The 23828-nt window shown below is 40.0% G+C and overlaps 1 protein-coding gene across 5 annotated transcripts in view; it reads right to left on the bottom strand.

Annotated features, from left to right (window-relative positions):
- The window catches only part of CCDC91 (coiled-coil domain containing 91), a 419640-nt gene extending 400863 nt beyond the window's left edge, over nucleotides 1-18777 (bottom strand). Inside the window, exon 1 of one of the 5 annotated variants that reach the window (XM_081249365.1) lies at nucleotides 17083-18777. The gene's annotated coding sequence lies outside the window, so the exon portion shown is untranslated. The remainder of the gene's footprint in view (nucleotides 1-17082) is intronic. The other 4 variants (XM_081249363.1, XM_081249362.1, XM_081249366.1 and 1 more) reach the window with 4 other exon arrangements.
- Between the last annotated feature and the right edge of the window lie 5051 nt (nucleotides 18778-23828).

Genomic DNA, 23828 nt, shown 5'->3' with positions numbered 1-23828 from the left:
TGTGTGCAATTTTTTTTCAAATAAATACTTACTCCAATACTACATGATTTATGGTTGGTAGAAGCCACGGATGCAGAACCACAGATACAGCAGGCCAACTAGAAAATTATGTCAGATAATAGACTATGCAAGGTTCAGCACCTAACCCCCATATTTTTCAACGATCAGCTGTACAAAAAATAATAATTATATATATATAATTATTTTTATAATAATATATTTTATTTTTAATATTTAGATACATTTATATTTAATATTTAGATACATTTTTTAATTTGTTATTATATATTGGAGTATAGTTGATTTACAATGTTGTGCTAGTCTCAGGTATACAGCAAAGTGATTCAGTTATACATATACAAACATCCATTCTTTTTCAGATTCTTTTCCCATATAGGTCATTACAGAATATTGAGTAGAGTTCCCTGTGCTATACAGTAGGTCCTTGTTGATTATCTATTTTATATATAGTAGTGTGTATATGTTAATCCTAAACTCCTAATTTATCCCTCCCCCCCAACCTTTCCCCTTGGGTAACCATAAGTTTGTTTTCGAAGTCTGTGAGTCAGTTTCTGTTTTGTAAATAAGTTCACTTGTATCATTTTTTTTAGATTCCTCATATGTGATATCAGATGATATTTGTCTTTCTCTGACTTACTTCACTTAGTATGATAATCTCTAGGCCATCCATATTGCTGCAAATGGCATTATTTCATTCGTTTTTCATGGCTGAATAATATCCCATTGCATATATGTACCACATCTTCTTTATCCATTCCTCTGTTGATGGACATTTAGGCTGCTTCCATGTCTTGGCAATTGTAAATAGTGCTGCAACAAGCACTGGGGTGCATGTATCTTTTCAAATTATGGTTTCCTCTGGATATATGTCCAGGAGTGGGATTGCTGGGTCATATGGGAGTTCTACTTTTAGTTTTTTAAGGACCCTCCATACTGTCCTCCACAGTGGCTGTACGAATTCACATTCCCACCAACAGTGTAGGAGGGTTCCCTTTTCTCCACACCCTCTCCAGCATTTACTGTTTGTAGACTTTTTGATGATAGCCATTCTGACCCATGTGAGGTGATACCTCATTGTAGTTGTGATTTGCATTTCTCTAATAATTAGCAATGTTGAGCACCTTTCCATGTGCTTCTTGGCCATCTGTATATCTTCTTCGGAGAAATGTCTATTAGGGCTTCTGCCCATTTTTTGATTGGGTTTTCTTTTTATATTAAGCTTCATGATCTGTTTGTGTGTTTTTGAGATTAATCCCCTGTCGCATCATTTGCAATATTTTCTCCCATTATGTGGGTTGTCTTTTCGTTTTGCTTATGGTTGTCTTTGCTGCACAAAAGCTTTTGAGTTTAATTAGGTTCCATTTGTTTATTTTTGTTTTTATTTTCATTACTTTTTGGAGGTGGATCCAAAACGATACTACTGTGATTTATGTCAAAGAGTGTTCTGCCTATGTTTTCCTCTGTTTTATAGTATCCAGCCTTACATTTAGGTCTTTAATCCATTTTGAGTTTATTTTTGTATACGGTGTTAAAGAATGTTCTAATTTCATTCTTTTACATGCAGCTGTCCAGTTTTCCCAGCACCACTTAATGAAGAGACTGTCTTTTCTTGCATATTCTTGCCTCCTCTGTTGTAGATTAATTCACCACAGGTGCGTGGGTTTATTTCTGGGCTTTCTAACCTGTCCCACTGATCTATGTTTCCATTTTTGAGCCAGTACCGTACTGTTTTGATTAGCTTTGTAACTATTATTTTTATAACAGTATATAATTTTAATAATTTTATATTTTATATATACATTTTATATATGTACATATATACTACATACATATATACACATGTATATACATATAAAGAGATAGAGAGAGAGAGAGAGAGAGAGAGAGAGAGAGAGAGGGGGAACTAGATTCATAGGAACTGGCTTGTAAGATTATGGAGGCTAAGAAGTCCCAAGATCTGCAGTTGGCAAGCTGGAAACCCAGAAGAATGCATGGTGCGGTTCCAGTCTGCATCCAAAAAGTCCCAGTCCAAGTGCAGGAGAAGACCAATGTCCCAGTCAAGCAATCAGGCCCAAGTTCCATCTTACTCAGCTTTTTGTTCTATTCAGGTCTTCAAATGATTGGATGAGGGCAATCTGCTTCACTCTGTCTAGTAATTCGAATGCTAATCTCACAAACACCTTCAGAATAAAGTTTGATCAACTATCTGGGCACCCCACGGTCCTAAAATTAACCATCACAAGTCTACCCCTTGTCAACTTGGCACCCATACTCATCTCTTATACCATACTTAATCTCCAAATAAGGACATAATTCTTTTATACTAAGGTCATAAAATGTGATATAGCTATCCTGTGTACAACTGGAAACACACTAACCTCTTCTCCAGAAGAGGAGGTAAAGTCCTTAAGTGATATTTACTCTTCTCCTTGATATCCCAAAATTTAAATACTATGCGGTAAAGTTAATAATACTTAAAATACTATGATATACACCTAATGCATTTTATGTTACACGATAAGTGGTTAAGAGAGGAAAAAAAGCAAAGATAGTTTACATATATATTGCCATACACACACGCGTGCGCGCGCACACACACACACACATATTCATAGCAAAATAAGGAAGAAATACTCATAACTATTACAGTCCTCATTTCTGTAACTGGTCAAATGGTTGTAGCTGGTATTTATAACTGCCTTCTTCCATTACCCACTCTGTATTCCTTTTGTCTTCAGCAAGCACTTCAGCTGGTCATGGTTCTTTACCTGGTGGACTGACCCAAACCTTCATTCCTGAGGGGTCTGGGCCATCAGTAGTTCTCCCTCAGTTGGGTTGTTTTAGTTTTCCATTGACTTTAATCACAGGGCATGATAATATTGAGATGCCCTAAAAAAATCTCCTGTATTTCAGACACACTCTTCCTTACCTCCATTGTGGAATAGTAGTCCAATATCCCCTTGCTAGTCAGGATCAGTCACCCCAGCCAGCACAGCAATTCCCTTCTTTGCCTGTTGATTCAGAGGCATGAGGAGTCCAAAGTGGCTGGGCAGTAGTAGTCTTAATTTCCAATTCAATGGAATCATTGTGTCTTCTGGTGGAAGCATTCCTCCCTTTGGAACTAAGACCTATAGGCCAGCAGAGCAGAAAGTCATAGAAACAGGAACGAAAATTTTGCTAGTGGCTCACTAGGGGTAATAGTGAATGGTGCCACTCCCATTTCCACCCCTTGATTCTTGTGACCCTGGCTATGGAAGAAACAGCACCATATACTGTATGCTAATTCAACGTATATACAACCTTGTGGAGAACCTTGCACCAGTCCTGCAAGATACTGACACCTTGCTGGCACCATAACTTAGCCTTCAAAAGACCATTCCACCATTCTGTCAAGGCAGCTGCTTCAGGATGGCAGGAAACAAGATAAGACCAATGAATTCCATGAACATAGGCCCACTGCTGCACTTCTCTTGCTGTGAAGTGAGTTTCTGGATCAGAAGAAATGCTATGTGGAATATTATGTGGTGAATGAGGCATTCTGTAAGTCCAGAGATGACAGTTTTGGCAGAAACACTGCATGTAGGGAAGGCAAGTCCATATCCAAAGTAAACATCTACTGCAGTAAGAATAAATCGCTGCCACTTCAATTATGGGAGTAGTTTAGTATAACCAATCTGCCTCCACTTAGCTGGTTAATCACCCCAAAGAATGGTGCCGTATCAAGGATTCAGTGTTAGTCTCTGCTGATGACAGATTGGGCACTCAGCAGTGGCCACAGCCAAGTTGGCCTTGATGAGTGGAAGTCTGTTGCTTAGCCTATGTGTAACCTCCATCACTGCCAGCATGGCCACTTTGCTTACGAGCCCACGAGGCAATGACAGGGGTGACGGGGGAAAGAGGCTGACTGGTATCCACAGAATAAGTGAGTCATCCTATCCACTTGATTATTAAAATCTTCCTCTGCTGAGATCACTCTTTAGTGAGCATTCACATGGTACACAAATATCTTCACATTTTTTGCCCACTCAAAGAGGTCTATCCACACCTTTTCCCTAAATTTCCTTGTCACCAACTTTCCAACCATGTTTCTCCCAAGTCCCTAACCATCCAGCCAAACCATTGATCATAAGCCATGAATCAGTATACAATTGTATGTCTGGCCATTTGACCTTCCAAGCAAAGTGAACAACCAGGTGCACTGCCTGCAGTTCTGCCCACTGGGAGGATTTCCCTTCACCATTATCCTTCAGGGATGTCCCAGAAAGGGGCTGTAGGGCTGCAGCCATTCACTTTCCGGTGCTGCCTGCATATCATGCAAAACCATCTATATAACAGGCCTGAGTCTTCTCTTCTGTGAACAGATCTTAGCAAACTTCCCATGAGGCCCCAGGTGCAGTCTGGAAAAAGAAGACACTGTAGCAGAGTAGGGCCCATGGACATTTGGGCCACTTCTTCAATTTATCTGTGCCTCCAGGGCCTGCTCGGGCCTGATCAGATATATACCGCTTTCACTTGATGATGGAGTGCGCTGTGTCACGTGCCCAACTTTATGGCTTGGTGGGTCAGATAACACTCACTTCATGATGGGCAGCTAAGGTCACATGGTAACTTGGTGGCCCATGGTTATGCAATCAGTCTCTAAGGCCCAAGTGTAGATTAACAGCTGCTTCTCAAGAGGCGCAGTTATCCACAGAGGATGGCAGGGCTTTGGTCCAAAATCCTAAGGGCCTACACTCTGATTCTCCTAAAGGAACCTGCCACTGACACTTCAAGGACCGCTAGATCTGTTGGAACACATGGCCCAAGTGACAGAGCAGCTTGCACAGCAGCCTGGACCTGCGGCAGAGTCTTCTCTTATTCTGGGTCCCACTCAAAACTAGCAGCTTTTTGAGTCACTCAGTAAATGTGCCAGGGTAACACACCCCAAATGAGGAATATGTTGTCTCTAAAATCCAAAGAGACCCACTAGATGTTGTGCCTCCTTCTTGGTTGCAGGAAGGCCCAGATTCAACCACTTATCCTTGTCTTAACCTTAGAAGGGATAGCTCAAGATACCTCTCACCACTAGACCCCCAGAAATTTCACTGAGGTAGAAGGCCCCTTAACGTTTATCAGATTTGTTTCCTACTCTCTGACACTAAAATGTCTTACTACTAAGTCTAGAGAAGCTGCTGCTTCTTGCTCACTAGGTCCAATCAACATAATGTCCTCAATTTAACGGACCAGTGTGATGATATCTTGTGAAAGAGAAAAGTGATACAGATCCACACAAACTAAATTATGACGTAGGGCTGGAGAGCCCTACCCCTGAGGTAGGACAGTAAAGGTGTACTGCTGGCCTTGCCAGCTGAAAGCAAACTATTTCAGCTGGACATTGCTGACAAAGATGGAGACAAAAGCATCTGCCAGACGAATAGCTGCATACAAGTCATCAGGGGATGTGTTAATCTACTCAAGCACTAAAACTATATATGGTACAGCAGCTGCAACTGGAATCACCACCTGGTTAAGCTTACGATAATCCACTGTCATTCTCCAAGATCCATCTGTCTTCTGCACAGGCCAAACAGATCAGATGAATGCAGAAGTGGTGGGAATCACCAACCCTGCATGTTTCATGTCCTTGATGGTGGCACTAATATCTGCAATCCCCCTAGATATGAGGTATTGCTTTTGGTTTACTCTTTTCTTAGGTTGAAGCAATTCTAGTGGCTCCCATTTGACCTTTCTCACCATAATCACCTTCACTCCACTGGTCAGATAACCAATGTGGGGACTGTGATAGCTGCTGACTGTGTCTATTCCAATTATGCATTCTGGAACTGGAGATATAACTACAGGATGGATTTGAGGACCCACTGGACCCACTGTGAGACAGACCTGAGCTAAAACTTCATTGATTACCTGACCTCCATAAGCCCCTATTCTGACGATGAACCAAAGGGACAACTTGGGTCTCATGGAACTAGCGTCAATTCAGAGCCAGTATCCAGCAGTCCTTGAAAAGTATGATTATTTACTTTTCCCCAATGCACAATTACCATGATGAAAGGCCACAGAACCCTTTAGGAAGGGCTGAAAGAAAGATTGACAGTAAATTTTGGCAATGTACCAGGGTCCTTCCTCAAGGGAACCCTGCCTCCTCTTCATTCAAGGGGTTCTAAGTCTGTAAAAATTCAAGTCTCAGAATTGATGGATGGGTCATGACTCTCCGTTTTTTCTGATTCAGGCTAGACTTCTGTTCACTTGACCTAGAACTTTTCTGCTTATACAGATCAAGTAAGAATTTAGTAGGCTTCCTATCTATTTCACGTCTAGGAACACCATGATCAACTAGCCAACACCAGTGTTCTGCCTAAATCAGACTATTCTAATCGCCGCTTTGACTCTGCTGCCCAAACCACGCTCACCTTGCCTTTGACAGATGGATGCCATTACTCGGCCCCTGCCACCCTGGAATTCATTTACTCCCATTGCATTTAGGTTTCCCAATTCAGTGACTGTGTGCCTACTGAAACAATCACAGGGCTCTTCAAGGATGCCAGGGCTCCCCTCACGATTTATCTCATAATAATATTGGTGAAAGTTATGTCTTCTGGACCCTCCCAGTTTGGGTGAGCACTTCCTAAATGACAAATCCACTCTAACATTCCGATCTCCCTAAGCCTTTGACTCCCTTCCTCTACAGTAAACCAAGACAGGTAGGCCCAGCATTTCCAGCTCACTCACCGTGAGCCACCTTTTGGTCCATATTTCAGCCAAACAACCACACTAAATGCAGAATCTCTGCTTAGTGAGCCCATATCAATAAATTCTGCCTGGTCCAACTTTATGTTCTTTTCATGATTATGCTGCACCTTTAGTATCCATTCCCACGCATGTTCCCTGGATTTGTCTGTATAAATTAGAAAGTTCAAGTAGTTCTTTGGGAGTATAGTGCATTTCCCCATGAGTCACACTTTGTACCTCACCTTTAGAAGCCTGCTGGGATTTCAGTCTAGTCATAGATCTCTAGAAGCAAAGAAAAGTGTTGGGGGCAGGTCCTGAGGAGATCAGCATTGTCTTGCCTGGCAACTGCCTCAGGGGCTGCCATTAATGCAGAATTAATCCCCTCAGATCTCAGACACTGAGTGGAGAGGCTGCTCCCACTGGGAGTGAGGAAGTAGCTACCCACTGGGAGTGAGGAAGTAGCTACCACTGTGGGTAGAGAGGCCACTACCACTGAGGGTGGGAAGGATGCTCCCACTGGCAAAAATTACTCATCAAAATTCAGGGGCTCGATGTCTCTAGCTTCATCTCTTCCCACACACTCCTAACTTTCAGGATCCCATTCCTTCCCAATCAGTGCTCTCCCTATAATGTATCAGTTTATATAACTCTCACCTACTTGACTGTGAGGTCCTTGAAAACCAAGTGACATTTATTTCTGTATCCTCCAGTGCCTAGTATAGGAACCTGAAATATAGATTTCTATTGAATTGAATTTTGCTTCTCACCATAGTTCAGTTGTCCATTATTTTACTTTCATTAACTTCGTTTGACAGTTATTAAATCCTTGTTTATGCACCTATCAAAGGTCTTCATCTGCTAATAGTGCCCTTTAACAGGAAACAGCCTTGTTTACCAGAGAAACACATAAAGGACTTGCTTGCTCACATTTTTCTAAGATAATATAAAACTGTCCTAACCACTAATTTTCATTTCTTCCTCAAGTAAAGTACCAGTATCCTCAGCAGGATCATTTTTTTCATCTGACCCTAACTTGTAATTTTTTTTCACTTCCATACATAATAAGTAATTGACTACCAATTTTATCTGTAAAAGATTTCTAATGTATATAGACTCTAATTCATCCAAAACACAGTTAAATGTGCATGTGGGGGAAAAAAAAGAAAAAAGCGTATCTGAAGCACACAAAGTTCTTCTTTCCCTCTATCATTGGGTACATTCCTGACAAATCTGAACGCTTCTGAGCAATATTTGAAAGACTTTTCCTCTGCACTATTATGAAGATTAACTAAGCCCTTAGCTAAAAATCCAAAGTTTTCCCACAAGGCAATCCAAGCACTCCCAACTTTTTTATATGCCATAGTGCCAGGATCCTACAGAAATGTCAACTGACACTATTTCTCTACTGAGTAAATATATAACCAAATCCAAAAAATGCTAGCTATTAGGTGATGGCACTGACACAGTAAGTCTTATTTACTTAAGTTCCATTAGTTGTGTATAAGTATTTCTACATTTTAGCCCCATGTTCTTACAACTGTTTGAATTATCCCAATCTCTTCTACAGCACTGAAAATAATATTCTCAACTATGACTCTCAGGTAGTACAAGATGACAAGATGCTAAGCTAGCGAGTTAAATGCTAGGGAAAAAAATAAGTCCAGCTACTTTTGATTACTAAGGCATTAAAACCCCACAGGTACAAGTCTAGAGATTTTCACCAAATTAAAAAAAAAAAAAAAAAAAAAAAAAAAACCTGGGCTTCTGGTTGTCTGATAATCCCATTAACCAAGTAATATGTTCAGGCATAGCACACGGTAAGCAGTCAATAAATGTTTTCTTACTTTTTGTAATCATTTTGATAATCAATGAACTTTTTAATCATAATTCACAAGCCCTAACTAGATTTCCTCTATGTAAATTGACCCAATTATATAAGATGAACTGGCATAATATAACTGCTAATAATTCCAAGTGGCCATACAAGACAAAGAATAGAGTTTACAAAAAGAGTTCACCAAGTCACTAAACAAGACAACCAAAATACCAACAAAAACCCTGGGGAGGAGAGGAATTTCTGATTTCCAGAGTTGCCATGTTACATATAAAATATATTAAAAATATTTATACACAAATATATTTATAAATATCTAGTTTTCAACAAAAATTATAAGACACACAAAGAAACAAGAAAGTATAGCCCACACACAGAGCAGAAAACCGGCAGTCAATAAAAATTTGCTAGTGAGGAAACTCAGTCTTAGACTTAGACAAAGACATTAAAATCAACTACTTTAAATATGTTCAAACATATAGTCTCAAATCACTAAAGGAAACTATGCCTAAATAACTAAAGTATAATAACAGTCTCATAAAATATAGAGTACTAATGAAAAGATAGGAATTATAAAAATAAAATATATAAAATCTGGAGTTGAAAAGTACACTGACTGAAATAAAAAATTCACTAGAAGGCCTCAACAGCAAATTCTGAGCCGACAGAAGAAAGAATCAGTGAATCTGAAGATAGGGCAATTGAGATTATCCAGTTTGAGGAACAGAAAGAAAAAAGAATAAAGAAAAATAAACAAAGTAACAAAACCTGTGGATAACCATCAGGAATACCAACATATGCATAAGCATAATGAGAGTTCCAGAAAAAGAGGAGAGAAAGAAAGGGGCAGAATAACTACTTCAAGAAATAATGCTAGAGGGGCTTCCCTGGTGGCGCAGTGATTAACAATCTGCCTGCCAATGCAGGGGACACAGGTTCAAGCCCTGGTCTGGGAAGATCCCACATGCCGCGGAGCAACTAAGCCTGTGTGCCACAACTACTGAGCCTGTGCTCTAGAGCCCACAAGTCACAACTATTGAGCCCACGTGCCACAACTACTGAAGCCCACGCTCCTAGAGCCCATGCTCCCCGACAAGAAGTCACCACAATGAGAAGCCCGCACACCACAACAAAGAGTAGCCCCTGCTCACCACAACTAGAGAAAGCCCATGCACGGCAACAAAGACCCAATGCAGCCAAAAGGAATAAAATAAATTTAAAAATAAATAAAGAATGCTAGAAATTTTCACAAATTTGATGAAAAACATTAACCTACACATCCAAGAAACTCAACAAGTATCAGCAATTATATTAAATACACAGGGGTTAAACACTCTAATCAAAAGACAGAAATTTGCAGAATGAATAAAAAGCATGATCCAACTAGGTACTGACTACACGACATGCCTTAGATTCAAAGACACAAGTAAAATATTGCACACCAGTAATGTATCAAGGATAACTGAATATTTCATAATCAATATGCAGAATGGTATACTATAAACAACCCAAGGTTTGGAGCATCCATTTTATAAAAGTCTGTAAGTCAGTCAAAAACCTGATTTTCATTCATCCAAAATGTAGTTTTTTAGTAATATTCATATAAGCCCCTATCAGTGAAGCATGCTTATAGATGAATGCATCTTGCATAATACTGCAGCAGTCTTTACTACAGCTGCAGATGTTCTGAATTCTTATAATACAAAAGTAAAGCATCTTTAAATGATCATGTAGACAGACCCTCTTTCACCACAAGATGGAACGCAAAATAAAAGGCAATTTGGCTGGCCTCTTCGTTATCTACGCCTACTTTTGGTAGGAGATGCACATGGTCTAGGTTAGCAAGGCTGGCAAGGGAGAAGAAAGTCAGTCTTCTTTAAATACCAGGAAAAAGTGATTCCACACTTTACAAAATAGCACTTATTTCATAGATATAGTTAATCTATATGAGTATATGTGTTCAACTGAATTACATAAATACCAAAATGTTCATACCCTTCTAAGGTAAAAAGGTTTACTACAATTATAACATGCTGCATTTTAAAGTAGCTAACATTATTTCTGATCTTCATTAAACCTGTAACTTTTAAAAAGTCTTCTAATTTCAAAATTTAAAAATTATTGTATTCTCTGCTAGTCACAATAAATGTATCTCTAATTCTTTAAGTAAAACTCTACAGCATATAGCTAACAACAGTCTTCGTACCACTTACTGGGGATTTGACAGGGAAGGGAAGAGGATACAGGTCAAGAAATACTTAAAACAATTTAAAATTAGACAATATAAAAGGACAGAAATTCGGGTAAATATTTTAGAATTAACTGATACTGTCTCATGGTGATTTATCAAATTGCTTAATGAGTTTATTCTAAGAATTAAAATTAGAAGACAGATCCAGAGTAAGCAGACTACATACAAAATGCTTACGTGAACTCTATATTGGCATTATAGCCTACAAATAAAAGCAGATTCAAGAAGACTTGTGATCAAACTCCAGCTCTACCACTCACTGTTAATACAACCATGAACAACTTTGCTCACTTGTCTGAGATTCAGTTTCCTCATCTATGAAATGGGAAAAATACTACCTACCTCAAAAGGTTCTGGTTGAAATTCAATAAAACAACATACATAAAGGGTTTCTGCATGATGCTGGACACAAAGATTTCTACAATCCTTATCAAAAGAAAAACATGAGTATTTTACATTACACAAAATGCATCAGGAATTCTATCTAGATCACTGACAGCAAAATAATAATGTGGATGGAAAAGCCATTTACTTATTCCACATGCTAAACCTATAAAATAAATGATTTAAACTGGATAAAATCTAAGGAACTGAGTTTCTGAAATTCTAGGATTCTACTATAAAGTGATGCACAAAAAGTCAATGATATTGACGGCCACATTTTGCTCCAAAATTTATTACAAATACATAGTCTGGAGAACAAATTCTAGGAATATAAAATAAAACAAAGAGGCAGTGTATATTAAGAATCTGAAAAAGTTTCATACACTTTGAGTAATAACCACTTTTTTAAAAATCAATTAAAAAAATTTTATCAGAGTTATGCACAAAGATTTAATACTAATTCTGAGGAAAACAACTATCCTAACTACAAATCAAGAACATACAAATCAAGTTCTCCAAAAATGCATGATGTAGTAAGCACTCAGTGTAAGCCTAGCAAAAAGAAAAAACTGTAAGACAATATTTACCATTTTGTTTTTTAAATGTTTGCAAAAAAAAAAAAAAAGCCAGCAAAATATAGCAGGAATTATCTCATATTAATGGAAATGGATTAACTCTTTTCTTTATAGGATTATTTCCCAATTTTCTACTGTAATCAACTATGATTTCCACAATCAAAAAAATACAGTATTCATTTATGATTTTTAAAAAACTCTCAGTGAACAAGAAGCTAAAGAAAACTTCCTCAATCTGATGAGAACTGTACTTACAAAAAAACCTACAGCTAACTACTTAATGGTAAAAGATTACATGCCTTCCCCACTAAGAAGAGAAACAAGGCAAGGATGTCAGCTCTTACTTGTTCTGTTTAACATCACACTGAAGGTCCTAGCCAGTGTAATGAGACAAGAAAATGAAATAAAAGGCAAATAGGAAAATATGAACTAAAACTGTCTCTACTGGCAGACAAGATTGTCTACATAGAAAATCTCAATGAGTCTACAAAAGCTACTAGGGTAATTGAATTTATTAACAAGGTTGAGAATTCAAGGTCAATATAAAATATCAATTTATTTATATAAATAATTGGAAACTGAAATTTTTTAAAAGATTACCATTTACAACAGCACCAAATAACATGAAGCACTTAGACATAAATATAACATTTTGCACAAATATGTGCAAAATTATTATGCTGAAAGCTTTAAAACGTTAATGAGAAAAATCAAAGACTTTATTAACATCTTAACAACATTAAGATGTCAATTCTCTCCATATAAAACTATAACTTCAGTGCATCCACAGTCAAAATCCCAGGATGCTTTTTTATAGAATAGGCTGATTCTAAAAATGTACATGGAAAGAAAAGGAGCTAGGATACCCAAAACAAACACACACAAAAAGTAAGCTGGAAGACTCAGACTTCCTAATAGGGACTTCCCTGGTGGTGCAGGGGTTAAGAATCCACCTGCCAATGCAGGGGGACACGGGTTCGAGCCCTGGTCCGGGAAGATCCCATATGCTGTGGAGCAACTAAGCCCGTGTGCCACAACTACTGAGCCTGCGTGCCACCAACTACTGAAGCCCGCATGCCTAGAGCCCATGCTCTGCAACAAGAGAAGCCACTGCGATGAAAAGCCCGCACATGGCAACGAAGAGGAACCCCCTCTTGCTGCAACTAGAGAAAGCCTGTCTGCAGCAACGAAGACCCAATGCAGCCAAAAATAAATAATAAATAAATAAATTTATTTTTTTTAATTTACATTAATGAAGACGTTGTAGCTTGGGCCAAAGGAGAGACACATAGAACAATGGAAGAGAATTGAGAGTCCAGGAACAGATACACACATACAGAGTCAACTGATTTTTGACAAAGGTGCCAAGAAAATTTACTGAAGAAAGGATAGTAAGGATAGTCCTTTCAGTAAGTGGTGCTGGACAAATTGGATGTCAATACACAAAAAAAGAAAGGGTGAGATAAAAAGAACTTTGACCCATATCTTGCACCACATAGAAAAATGAAGACAAAATTGATCAAAATAGATCACAGACCTAAAGGTAAAATCTAAAACTATAAAAGTTCTAGATGAAAACACAGTTTTTTAAAAAAAATCTTTATATCTTTGGGTTAGTCAAAATTTTCTAGATAGGACGCAAAAGCACAAATCATAAAAGAAAAAAATGATAAACTGGACCTCTTCAAAATTTACAACTTCAGCTCTTTGAAAGATACTGTTAAGAAACTAAAAAGACAAAGCACAGACTGAAAGAAAATATTTTTGAACATATACATGAAAAAGGAATTGTATCCAGACTATACAAAACTCTTACAACTCACTAAGAAAACAGACCAGGGCTTCCCTGGTGGCGCAGTGGTTGAGAGTCCGCCTGCCGATGCAGGGGACACGGGTTCGTGCCCCGGTCTGGGAAGATCCCACATGCCGCGGAGCGGCTGGGCCCGTGAGCCATGGCCGCTGAGCCTGCGCGTCTGGAGCCTGTGCTCCGCGACGGGAGAGGCCACAACAGTGAGAGGCCCGCGTACCGCAAAAAAAAAAAAAAAAAAAAAAAAAGAAAACAGACCAAAGATTTGAACAGATAACTTCACCAAAGAAGACATACAGATAGCAAATGATAGCAAATGAGCACATGAAAAGATGCTCAACATATTAGTCGATAGGAAAATTTAAATTAAAACATCAATGAGATAGCACTAAATACCTATTAGAATAGCTAAGATTAAAAGTAAAATGGGGCTTCCCTGGTGGCGCAGTGGTTGAGAGTCTGCCTGCCGATTCAGGGGGACACGGGTTCGTGCCCCGGTCCAGGAAGATCCCACATGCTGCGGAGCAGCTAGGCCTGTGAGCCATGGCCGCTGAGCCTGCGCGTCCGGAGCCTGTGCTCCCAGATGCCACAACAGTGAGAGGCCCGCGTACCGCAAAAAAAAAAAAAAAAAAAAAAGTAAAATGACAAATGCTGACCAGGATGTGGAGCAAATGGAACCATCAAACATTGCTGGTAAGGATGTAAAGTGAAACAGCTATCTTGGAAAACAGTTTGGTAATTTCTTATGAAGTTAAACAAACATCTGCCACATGATCAAAGAATCCTACTCCTAAATATTTAACAAAAAGAAATGAAAGCATATTTCTACACAAAGACCGGTAGATGAATGTACAAAGAACTGTACATGAATGTTTACAGCAGCTTCATTTCTAAATGCCAAAAACTGGAAACAATCTAAATGTCCAACTGGTGAATAGATAAACAAATTGTGATATAGCCATACAATGAAATAGCACTCGGCAATAATAAAAGAACAAAGCACTGATACATGCACCAAAATGGATGAATCACAAAAGCATTACGTGAAAGAAACCAGAAAACAAGTTCTATACACAGTAGGAGTCCATTTATATGACATTCCAGAAAAGACAAAGCTATAGGAACAGTGAACAAATCACTGGTGGCCAGATCTACTGCTGAGGGGAGAAAACGAACTACAAAGGAGCAATGAGGGAGCTTTTTGGAATGATAGAAATGTTCTTTGTCTAGATTGTGGTAGTGGTTACATGACTATTATGCATTTGTTAGAATTTAAATAACAAGATACTAGACGAGATTTTTTTTACTTGTAAAGTATACCTCAATAAACCCACATGTTAAAAGACACAGGACATGCCCTTTAGGAAAATATGCATCAAGTTAAATGAGTAAAACCCAGCTAAATGGGTATTTGGGTGGAGGAGAAACAGTGGGGAAACAAAAAAATCAGAAATACTGGAAATCAAAGTATTGATTTATCAGTAGTAAATAAGAAGAAACACATTGATACAGAGAGTTACTCTAAAGAGAGTTGACTTTTTTATTGTTCTCATTGTTTAGACAGAAAATAACAAAATTTGATGAGTTTCAAGAAAGACCAAAAGTCACAAGTAACAGACTGATAAAGGAGGCACAGTGAATACAAACTAAAATTTGGAAACAACTCACCTAAACATGCCCTTTCCAATTTACTGATTAAGAGAGTCCCATCCACCCTAACGTACTTCCACCCCAATTTCTGCTATGAAGGCCAAGATAATAAACCTTCAAACAGTTTTCTTTATTCATAACAATCCTATGTACTTTACAAATCTTACATCTATAGCTAGGGGTTCAAGATAAAATGCCTCTAACTAGGCAAATTCCTATTTGTCCATTTAAGCTTCAGACCAGCTACTTGGTAACCATCTTTCTTTTCTTCTTCTTTTTTTTTTTTTTCAACTGCCACCAAAAAAAAAAAAAAAAGCTGTCTCTCCGTGATGACTTTCTGAAGTTTCTTTTTGTCTGTTATTAAGTATCAAGATGATTAAAATAAACAGAAAGCTCTCAGAAGGTTTGAGCTGATCACTCCAATAAGATACATTTTTCCATTTAATAAAAGTTAAGAGGTAAATTGTAACTTTCATCACTTTGTTTTCTTTATGTTTATTCCATTTGGCTTGTACTGTTGCTAGGAAACCTGTTCATAATAAGATTTCCCAGCCCACAGAACAACCTCCTAGCCAGCCTGGAGGATACCAAACTTTGTAACCAGGGGCAATTCTCTACCACACAATTTACTGGCTAGCCAGCACCATACAGGTGCACTTCCCCTGGCATCCCCCTGCTGCATTAACCTTACAGGTACAGTACAGCGAATCCCCTTAATGCAACAGCAATTGTAGCAGAAGGTAAATGATATGAAGTGTTCAGTTCTCTGATGGCAGAGAACAACGCGAATTTATTGCCACTCCCTGCCACCCCACCCAACTAAATATTGAGTATTTTGTCTTAAATTGTGGGGTGAAATGTTAGCCCACCCCAGTGACAAGATGAAACGTCAGTCCACCGCAATCTCTAGTACCATGCAACGTCCAAACTGCGTCCAAAAGCCATCATCCAACTACCGCCCAGATAAATATTTGGAGAGTAAGGTGGGCATCAGTATCTTCACAGTTCAGAGGGGGAGGGAAGGAATACAGCCGGAATTCTTAAGGTCCCGCTGAATCACCTATAGCTGTGACCAGAACTTTACCCTCCAGGAAATCAGCCTCTGCCCCAGCTCTCATCAGGGAAGCAAGTGAGAGTAGCAGCAGCAACATCATCCTACTGAAAAAAAAAACCCCACTCAGCGCTGCTTTTAATACAGTTCCCACTCCTTCAAGCGAAGACAAAAATAGGTTTCATGTCCAAAGCTTTGCTCCGCACTACGCAACAAGGGCAGATGGAAGAAACATCTTTGAGGAGAGAGGGGGAGCACTTCAGAGGATGAAGGATGCCTCACCATTAGGAAAGTTACTGGCTGCTGCTTTCACCCCGAAACGCCACTTTTATTGCAACCTATGGCCTAAAGTAACGTCAAGGAAATGTCACTGACGGCCGTTGTAGAGCTTTGACCCTGGTGTACTTGGCCAAGTCGAAGGGGAAACATAAACCAGGCGCGATCGGTGAAAACTCGGCAAGGATCAAAGTCAACGTTCAGTGGGAGCTTCGGTGACACAACAGTCACGTGTACTTGTGCGTAGGCTTTCGAAAACATTCGATTCCGCAAAGCGCAGGGGCCGAAACCTGTCGGCGAGGGCAAGCACGGGTCGGCACCGCCCGCCAAGGGAGGCAGGTCACGCCCCCTGACTCTCAGGCACCGCGACCGACCTCCCGGGGCCAGGACTAGGCGGAAGCCCGGCCGCGCTCCCCGCCCGCGCCCAGGCCGCCTCCGGGAGCGCGGCCGGCCTCGCGCGGCCCCGGCCCCAGACCCAGGCCCAAAAGGCGAGCGTTCGTTTACCTGCGCCCCGGCTCTCGCCGCCGCCGCCGCCGCGCCGCTCCCCCACGCCGCCAGGTGAGCCACCCGCAGCACACAGTCCCGCACGCGTGCACCCGGGCGCGACCCAGACGCGGGGAACCAGAGCCCCGGCCACACGACTTGGGGTAGCCCACGTACCACGCACCACCCGGCTTCCAGCACCTCTGCCCCCGGAAGTTGATTTCCTCCAATGCCCGCCCAAAGCCGCGCCTGTCACTCAACGCCCACACGCGCGTCACGTGTGCCTATGCTGAGGCCGAGCCCGGGGGCCCCATCTTCAGAGGCCCGCCACCCCTGGCTCGAGTGGTCTTCGGAGCGCTGCCCTGGGAAAGAGGTTGACTCAGGCGCTACTTCCTGGTGGTTACATCTTCTAATTCCCCTTGAATGACAGGCCCTTTTTCTATATCTAATCCATGCAAATCAAACCGTCCCCAAGTTGGCACTGCCATCCGGGACTTTGTAGGATTGTTCCAGAGAAGAGGAACAATCCTCTTCACCACCTCCAAGCAGAGTTCTCTAAATACTGGAACTGAGTTAAATGCTGACGTGTGCTCAAGAAACAGCGGACTAGACAACTGCTCCATCTCCTCTTGACATATCGGAACTCTCAAAGCACCAGGATGCACCCAAGCCCAGAGCCTTTCCAGACCACTGCTGTATGACTTCAGCCAAAGAGCTCTGCTCTAGAATTACATATGTTCTTGTCTTCATCTCCAGATCACAGCAATTTGTAGATGCCATCTCTGTTTCAGAGAGAATCAATTTTCAGCTACCAAGACACCCCCTTTTTTTCCAAACCTTCAAATAATTTCTCCTAAAGAAAAGAGAGAATGACAAAACTGACCGTTTTATTTAAAAGCAGGCATGGTTATATAGATTTGGTGGGGGGGGGTCCATTTCAGACTGTCCATAGATGTGAAAGAAAAACAATTACCAGGACATTTGTTAAAGATTTTTCCATTTTTGACATGGGAGGGATTTGGGGAACATCTATTTAAAAATTTACATAACAATTTTTTACTGTCCCTACTGAGCCAAGTTGGGACAATCCAAGAGTGCACAGGATACACTCTAGATCTTTGCCTTCAAGGAGTTCACAGTCTAGTAAGACAGACAGACAAGTAACCTGGGAACTTGAGCATAAGTCTCTGGAATATTCATGTTCATTGTATAACAGGCATTCTTTAACGTTCTGAACTTTAACATTTTGGACATTATTTTTCTCATCTTTCCATTGAACAAAACTGGCTCAAACCTGTAATAATTTCTGCTCTGTACTGGAGGTGGAATATGTCAGCAAGCAATCCTAACAATCAGTTCTCCAGTAAGTGCAGGCTCAAGTGATTAATGAACAGTTTCAATATTGAGCATGAATGTCACCTCTTCTACACCCTTTTTTCCTGTCTACCATCTTCTTTGTGTGCATGGCAAACAGATTTCTATTATAGGAAGTCTGATGCTTTCTTACACATATTTGTTAACCTATCTACTAGACCACCAAGTCAAGGACCACTTCTCAGTTGTATATCGTTTTTTTTCTTTTTTTACTAGATCACTGATTTATTATACAGTAAGTCACCTACATACAAGCGAATTCTGTTCCAAGTCATGTGTATATGTTTTAGTCTACTTCTCCTTTATCATTGTATATCCTGCAACCTAGCACAGTGTCTAGTGATTAGAAGAAAGAATTTAATAAATGATTCTTAAACTGAATACATACAATTATCTTTGTATCATTTTGTGTCTCATCTCTTTCTGCTAGAACCTTCAGATGAGTTTCTGAGAGTTTTCATTGATGTATCTACGTGCTCCCTCTGTCCCACTTAATCCAATATTCAGTATTAAACAGATTTATAAAAACTAGTATTTATTGAGCACTTGCTATGTGCCTGGAATTGGGCTAAATATTTTAAACATATTATCTAATTTGTCATCACACTAATCCTCTGGAATAAGTATATTAATATATTCATTTTTTAGGTGAGGATACAGACTTAGGGAGGGTAACTCGACCAAGCAGCAGAACAGGATTCAAAGTCAGCTGTGCCCAATGAAACGATTTGTTGATTCACTACAACACACTGCCTCTGCTTTTCACATCATTTGTTTGTGAACCCAAATCTCTCCACCTCCATGATGTCTTTCTCTCCTTTTATTAAGTACAGTTCAATGGTTGTTGGTATATTCACTAAGTTGTGCAACCATCACCACCATCAACTTGAGAACATTTTCATCACCGCAAAAAGAAACCTCATATCCTTTTCCAGTCACTCCCCGTTCCTACTGTTCCATGTTCCTCTCAGCCCTAGACAAGCATTAATCCACTTTTTGTCTCTATAGATTTGCCTATTCTGCACATTTCATATGAAAGGAATCATGCAATATGTAGCCTTTTGTAACTGACTTCTTTTACTTCACACCATCTTGACAAAGTTTGTTGATCCACTCTTCAGTTGGTGGATATCTGGGTTGTTCCCACTTTTTGGCTATTATGAATAGTGCTTCTATGAACATATACAAGTTTTTGTGTCAGCATATGTTTTCATTTATCTTGGGTATATACCTAGGAGTGGAATTGCTGGGTCATATGTTAACTCTATGTTTAACCTTTTGAGGAACTATCAGACTGTTTTCCAAAGTGGCTGTACCATTTTTTTCATTCCCATTTGCAATGTATGAGTCTTCTTATCTCCTCTAGAACTTATGGTTCTATTCTTTGTCAGGATACTTTCCATAAGCCATCTTTTTTTTATTGTTAGTTACCTTTGCTATGTATGTGTCTGCAGACCCACGATGCTAATAGATTGTAATCTTCTGAGAAGAGAAACATGGTTCCTGCCCTCAAGAAGATAAATTTGGAGCTGATATGGAGAATCAAATGAAATAGAGTGATAATAAGCACTGAAATCACGTTTATTGTTGAAACATGGAGGAGGAGCACCTCATTCACCCTGTACTAAACAGGAAGTACTTCTCATAAAATGTAAAGCTCAAGATGAGTCTTGAAGAATCAGTAGGAATTGGCCAAGCTAAGAAGAGATGAAAGTGTGCTCCAGATAAATGAAAATGTACCTGTATAGGTATTTTCTTGCCTATGAACTGTTGAGGTAAGCATTGTATGGTGTGTAGGTAGGTATAGTGAAGCAAAGGTGAGGATGTGTGGAAATGTGACGGGATAAAGGGGAAAGGTAGATGGGGCAAGATGAATGGAGAGTTTTGTAAACCACTAAGGAGTTTGCTATATATCCTGCAGGTAATGGAAAACTAATGGGTTACTTAGGCAAGGTTCAGGGAGAATTACTTCAGGAGCAGTATGGAGGATGGATTATCAGACAGGGAAGAGATGGTCAAGACTGGAGAAACAGAGAAACCAGTTAGAAGACTGATGAAATAACTAGAATGAGAAATTATGAAAGTCTGAGTTGAGGTAGTAGCCATGAAATTGTCAGAGGATTTGAAAGGTATGTGGGCAGCAAAAAAAAAAAATTAAGAAAGAACTAAAGATGTCGCCCAAGTTTCCGGTGCTATTCAAAGAAGAAGGGGATTCAAGAAGAAGACGGTACACTTGCTGATACGAAGAATGAAACACTACAACTTATTACTGTTATATTGTACAATGCTACAGATCTTTGTTTATTTGATCAGGGTTCCAGCTCCATGTCCCCTTCATTTTCTTGGTCACAAGATGACTGCCTTCAGCAATAAGGATCATATGCTTTCTCATTCAAATCAAGGGTAGGGGGACGGGGGAAAGGGGGCCACATCACACAGTTCTGGGCAAAAGTCCTGTGGTTAGTTCTCACTCTCAAACCATTACTTATGGACAGGGGAACACCGTAGGTCAGGATTAGATGATCCCAATTGGATTAGTTTGAGAATAAGAGTGAGGTTAGTTCCACCTAAACTTCTCAGGTGTATGCTGCACAATGTGGGGAGAGTGAAATAAATGCCAAGTGTCTACTACAATTATTTTCAAAGCATATAAATATGTAACAACTACATTATTTTCTTTGTTGGAGTAAAAAAATCTAAAAAAAAAAACTAACTCTAAGCATATGTAACAAAGACTCTGACTCTATTTTTGATGTTTGACCTTTGACAATTTTCAAGCCTCACCCATTCCCTCTTGCCCCGCATCTGGACAGGCTGATATGAAAGCCTGCGTTCTCCCTTCTCCGGTGCCACAGGGAATTTTCACCCTAGTGCCATGCCCTAGCCACCATAAAATGCCCAAGGCCAGTCTCTCATTGTGCACTCTCCTCCAACCCTCCTATAAAGCCATGTTGGACCTGCTTGGGAAGCCTGCCCTGCTCTTTCTAGAAAGTCTCCTCATGTGAGCAATAAACTTTCTTATACCCCTTGGCATATGCATGGTTGAAATCTGAACCAAATTTTAGGTGAGTGTCCGTCTCACGTCTATGGGTGACTGCAACAGCATATGAACTATCGATACATAGGCGAAAGGATGTAAGGAACAAACTGTGAAACTTTTAAATAAGCACTCTTCTAGCCCCTTCCTTTTCCTGTATTCATTGTTCATTTATGTGAGCCTTCAAATCAAATCAATATAGAGTTTGATTTTTCTGCTACTGATCCTCAGTATTGAATATTGAATGTTGAATATTGTATTGAATGTTAAGTCAGTGTGAATTTGCTTGTTATACTTTACCTCAAAATACTTTAGTGTAGCTAATGTCATGTAGTGTGCATGTACTTTACTTAATTTACTTTATCTTCTAATGATTGTCAGTTGCCATAATCTAGAGTTCACACTTTAGAAGTATTCAGCTGGTGTTTAATCAGAAAGGTTGCATTCCAAACATAGCAAGGAGACTATGCTAATCAATAAAATGAATGCTGTAAATGGGTTTTCATGGGTGAAATTAAGGGTTTATTGATAAGCATGATGGATATTATAAATTGACTCTCATTGATGAGCCAGCTGGGTTCATGATATGTATATTGGTTAAAATATTTCAGAGACAGTCCCTACCTTTCTTGACCAAGATTATAAGAAGCTCTGTAGTCAACACTTTTAGGAACAACAGCCTCCAGACCTCAAACTTAAATGTCTGAAATCCTAATAATCTTAAGCATGCCAAAGGCAGAACAGTTTAACTTCTACTTAACTAAAGGAAGGATCACGCTTATTACAGAGATGACTGGAGACGTGATGGAGACAAGGAATAAATTATTAGTGCCTTTCCCTCCTCTCCCCCCATGTATCTTTGGAATATCCCCAATGCAGGTGCCATTAAACTGAGATCTCAGGATAAGCCATTAAACTAAATTCAGACTGGTAAAGCCTGAAGATCTACTAGGAAATAGAAATTCCAAGATATAAAAATTTGAACTACATATTGTTTCTGGCCATGGTCACTTGCCTACAGAAATAACAAGAAGCAAATTGTTCAAAAACCTAATATTAAAGGGAGAATATATTATTAAATAACCCCCAAGCCTGACTGATAATAGCCTGTGACTACTGAATGTTAGGATGATCCTCAGAATTCTGTACTCCATCTAATAGGAAATGAGCTGCCAAAATAGTGTAACTTCCTGAAAAGAGCATCTTCCCCAATGACCCTCTCAGGGCCACATAAAGGACACAGAGAGCAAGGCAGCACCTGCCTAAAGAACACACACCACAGCCAGCCAGGAATCCTCACTACTCCTTTCTTCAGAATATGACAAAAAACAGTGACCACTGTGTAATGTTTCCAAATATCCTCTTTTTAATTGGGAGTTTCTATTGCAATGTCTTCATCCTTTCTCTTCCATTGCATTTTGCATTCATTAGGACTAAATAACTTTTCACTGATTGCTAGACCATGAGGAACTCCAGGTGAAGCTAACACACTTTGGAGAGACAGACAGAAAACATTTGCTAATTAAAGTGATTGGGTAGGACTTCCCTGGTGGCGCAGTGGTTAAGAATCAGCCTGCCAATACAGGGGACATGAGTTCGATCCCTGGTCCGGGAAGATCCCACATGCCGCAGAGCAACTAAGCCCGTGCACTACAACTACTGAGCCTGCACTCTAGAGCCCGTGAGCCACAAGTTCTGAGCCCTCACGCCACAACTACTGAGCCCACACACCGCAACTACTGAGCCTGCATGCTGCAACTACTGAAGCCCATGCACCTGGAGTCCGTGCTCTGCAACAAGAGAGGCCACTGCAATAAGAAGCCTGCGCACTGCAACAAAGAATAGCCTGTGCTTGCCGCAACTAGAGAAAGCCCACACGCAGCAACGAAGACCCAACGCAGCCAAACAAATAAATAAATAAAGTGATTGGGCAGCAAAAGGGTATGCTACAGTTATCCAATCTTTCCCCATGGTGCAGCATTGAGGTATATTGGATGAAATTGACCCTAACCTTGGTTAGTCCTGATTGGTATAAACCAGAAGTTACTCCCAAACCCCTTGCCACAGTTTTTTCGGGGGTGGGGGGGTGAGAAACCAAGTCAATCATTGCATTGCCCTAACCATATGAATTGTTTCAGGGATCATCCAACAAGCACAAACCTCAGGACAATTGCTCAATGATTGTTGGAAGGAACTTTCTTCCTGAGGAGATAAGTGAAGAAGCATGTAATTCCTATTGCTTTTAACAATCATCTTGTGACCATGAAGGAGACCTGTCTGAGGATAAAAGCAGATACAGATAGCAGAACAAACCTGATATAAATTGGAGAAATGGAGCCGAAGCTTTGATTAAATT

Source organism: Mesoplodon bidens (genome assembly GCF_964165515.1).
Source record: "Mesoplodon bidens genome assembly, chromosome: 11".
NCBI classification, from domain to species: Eukaryota; Metazoa; Chordata; class Mammalia; order Artiodactyla; family Ziphiidae; genus Mesoplodon; species Mesoplodon bidens.
Note: the sequence above shows the minus strand (reverse complement) of the source record. Positions and strands in the feature narration are given on the sequence as shown.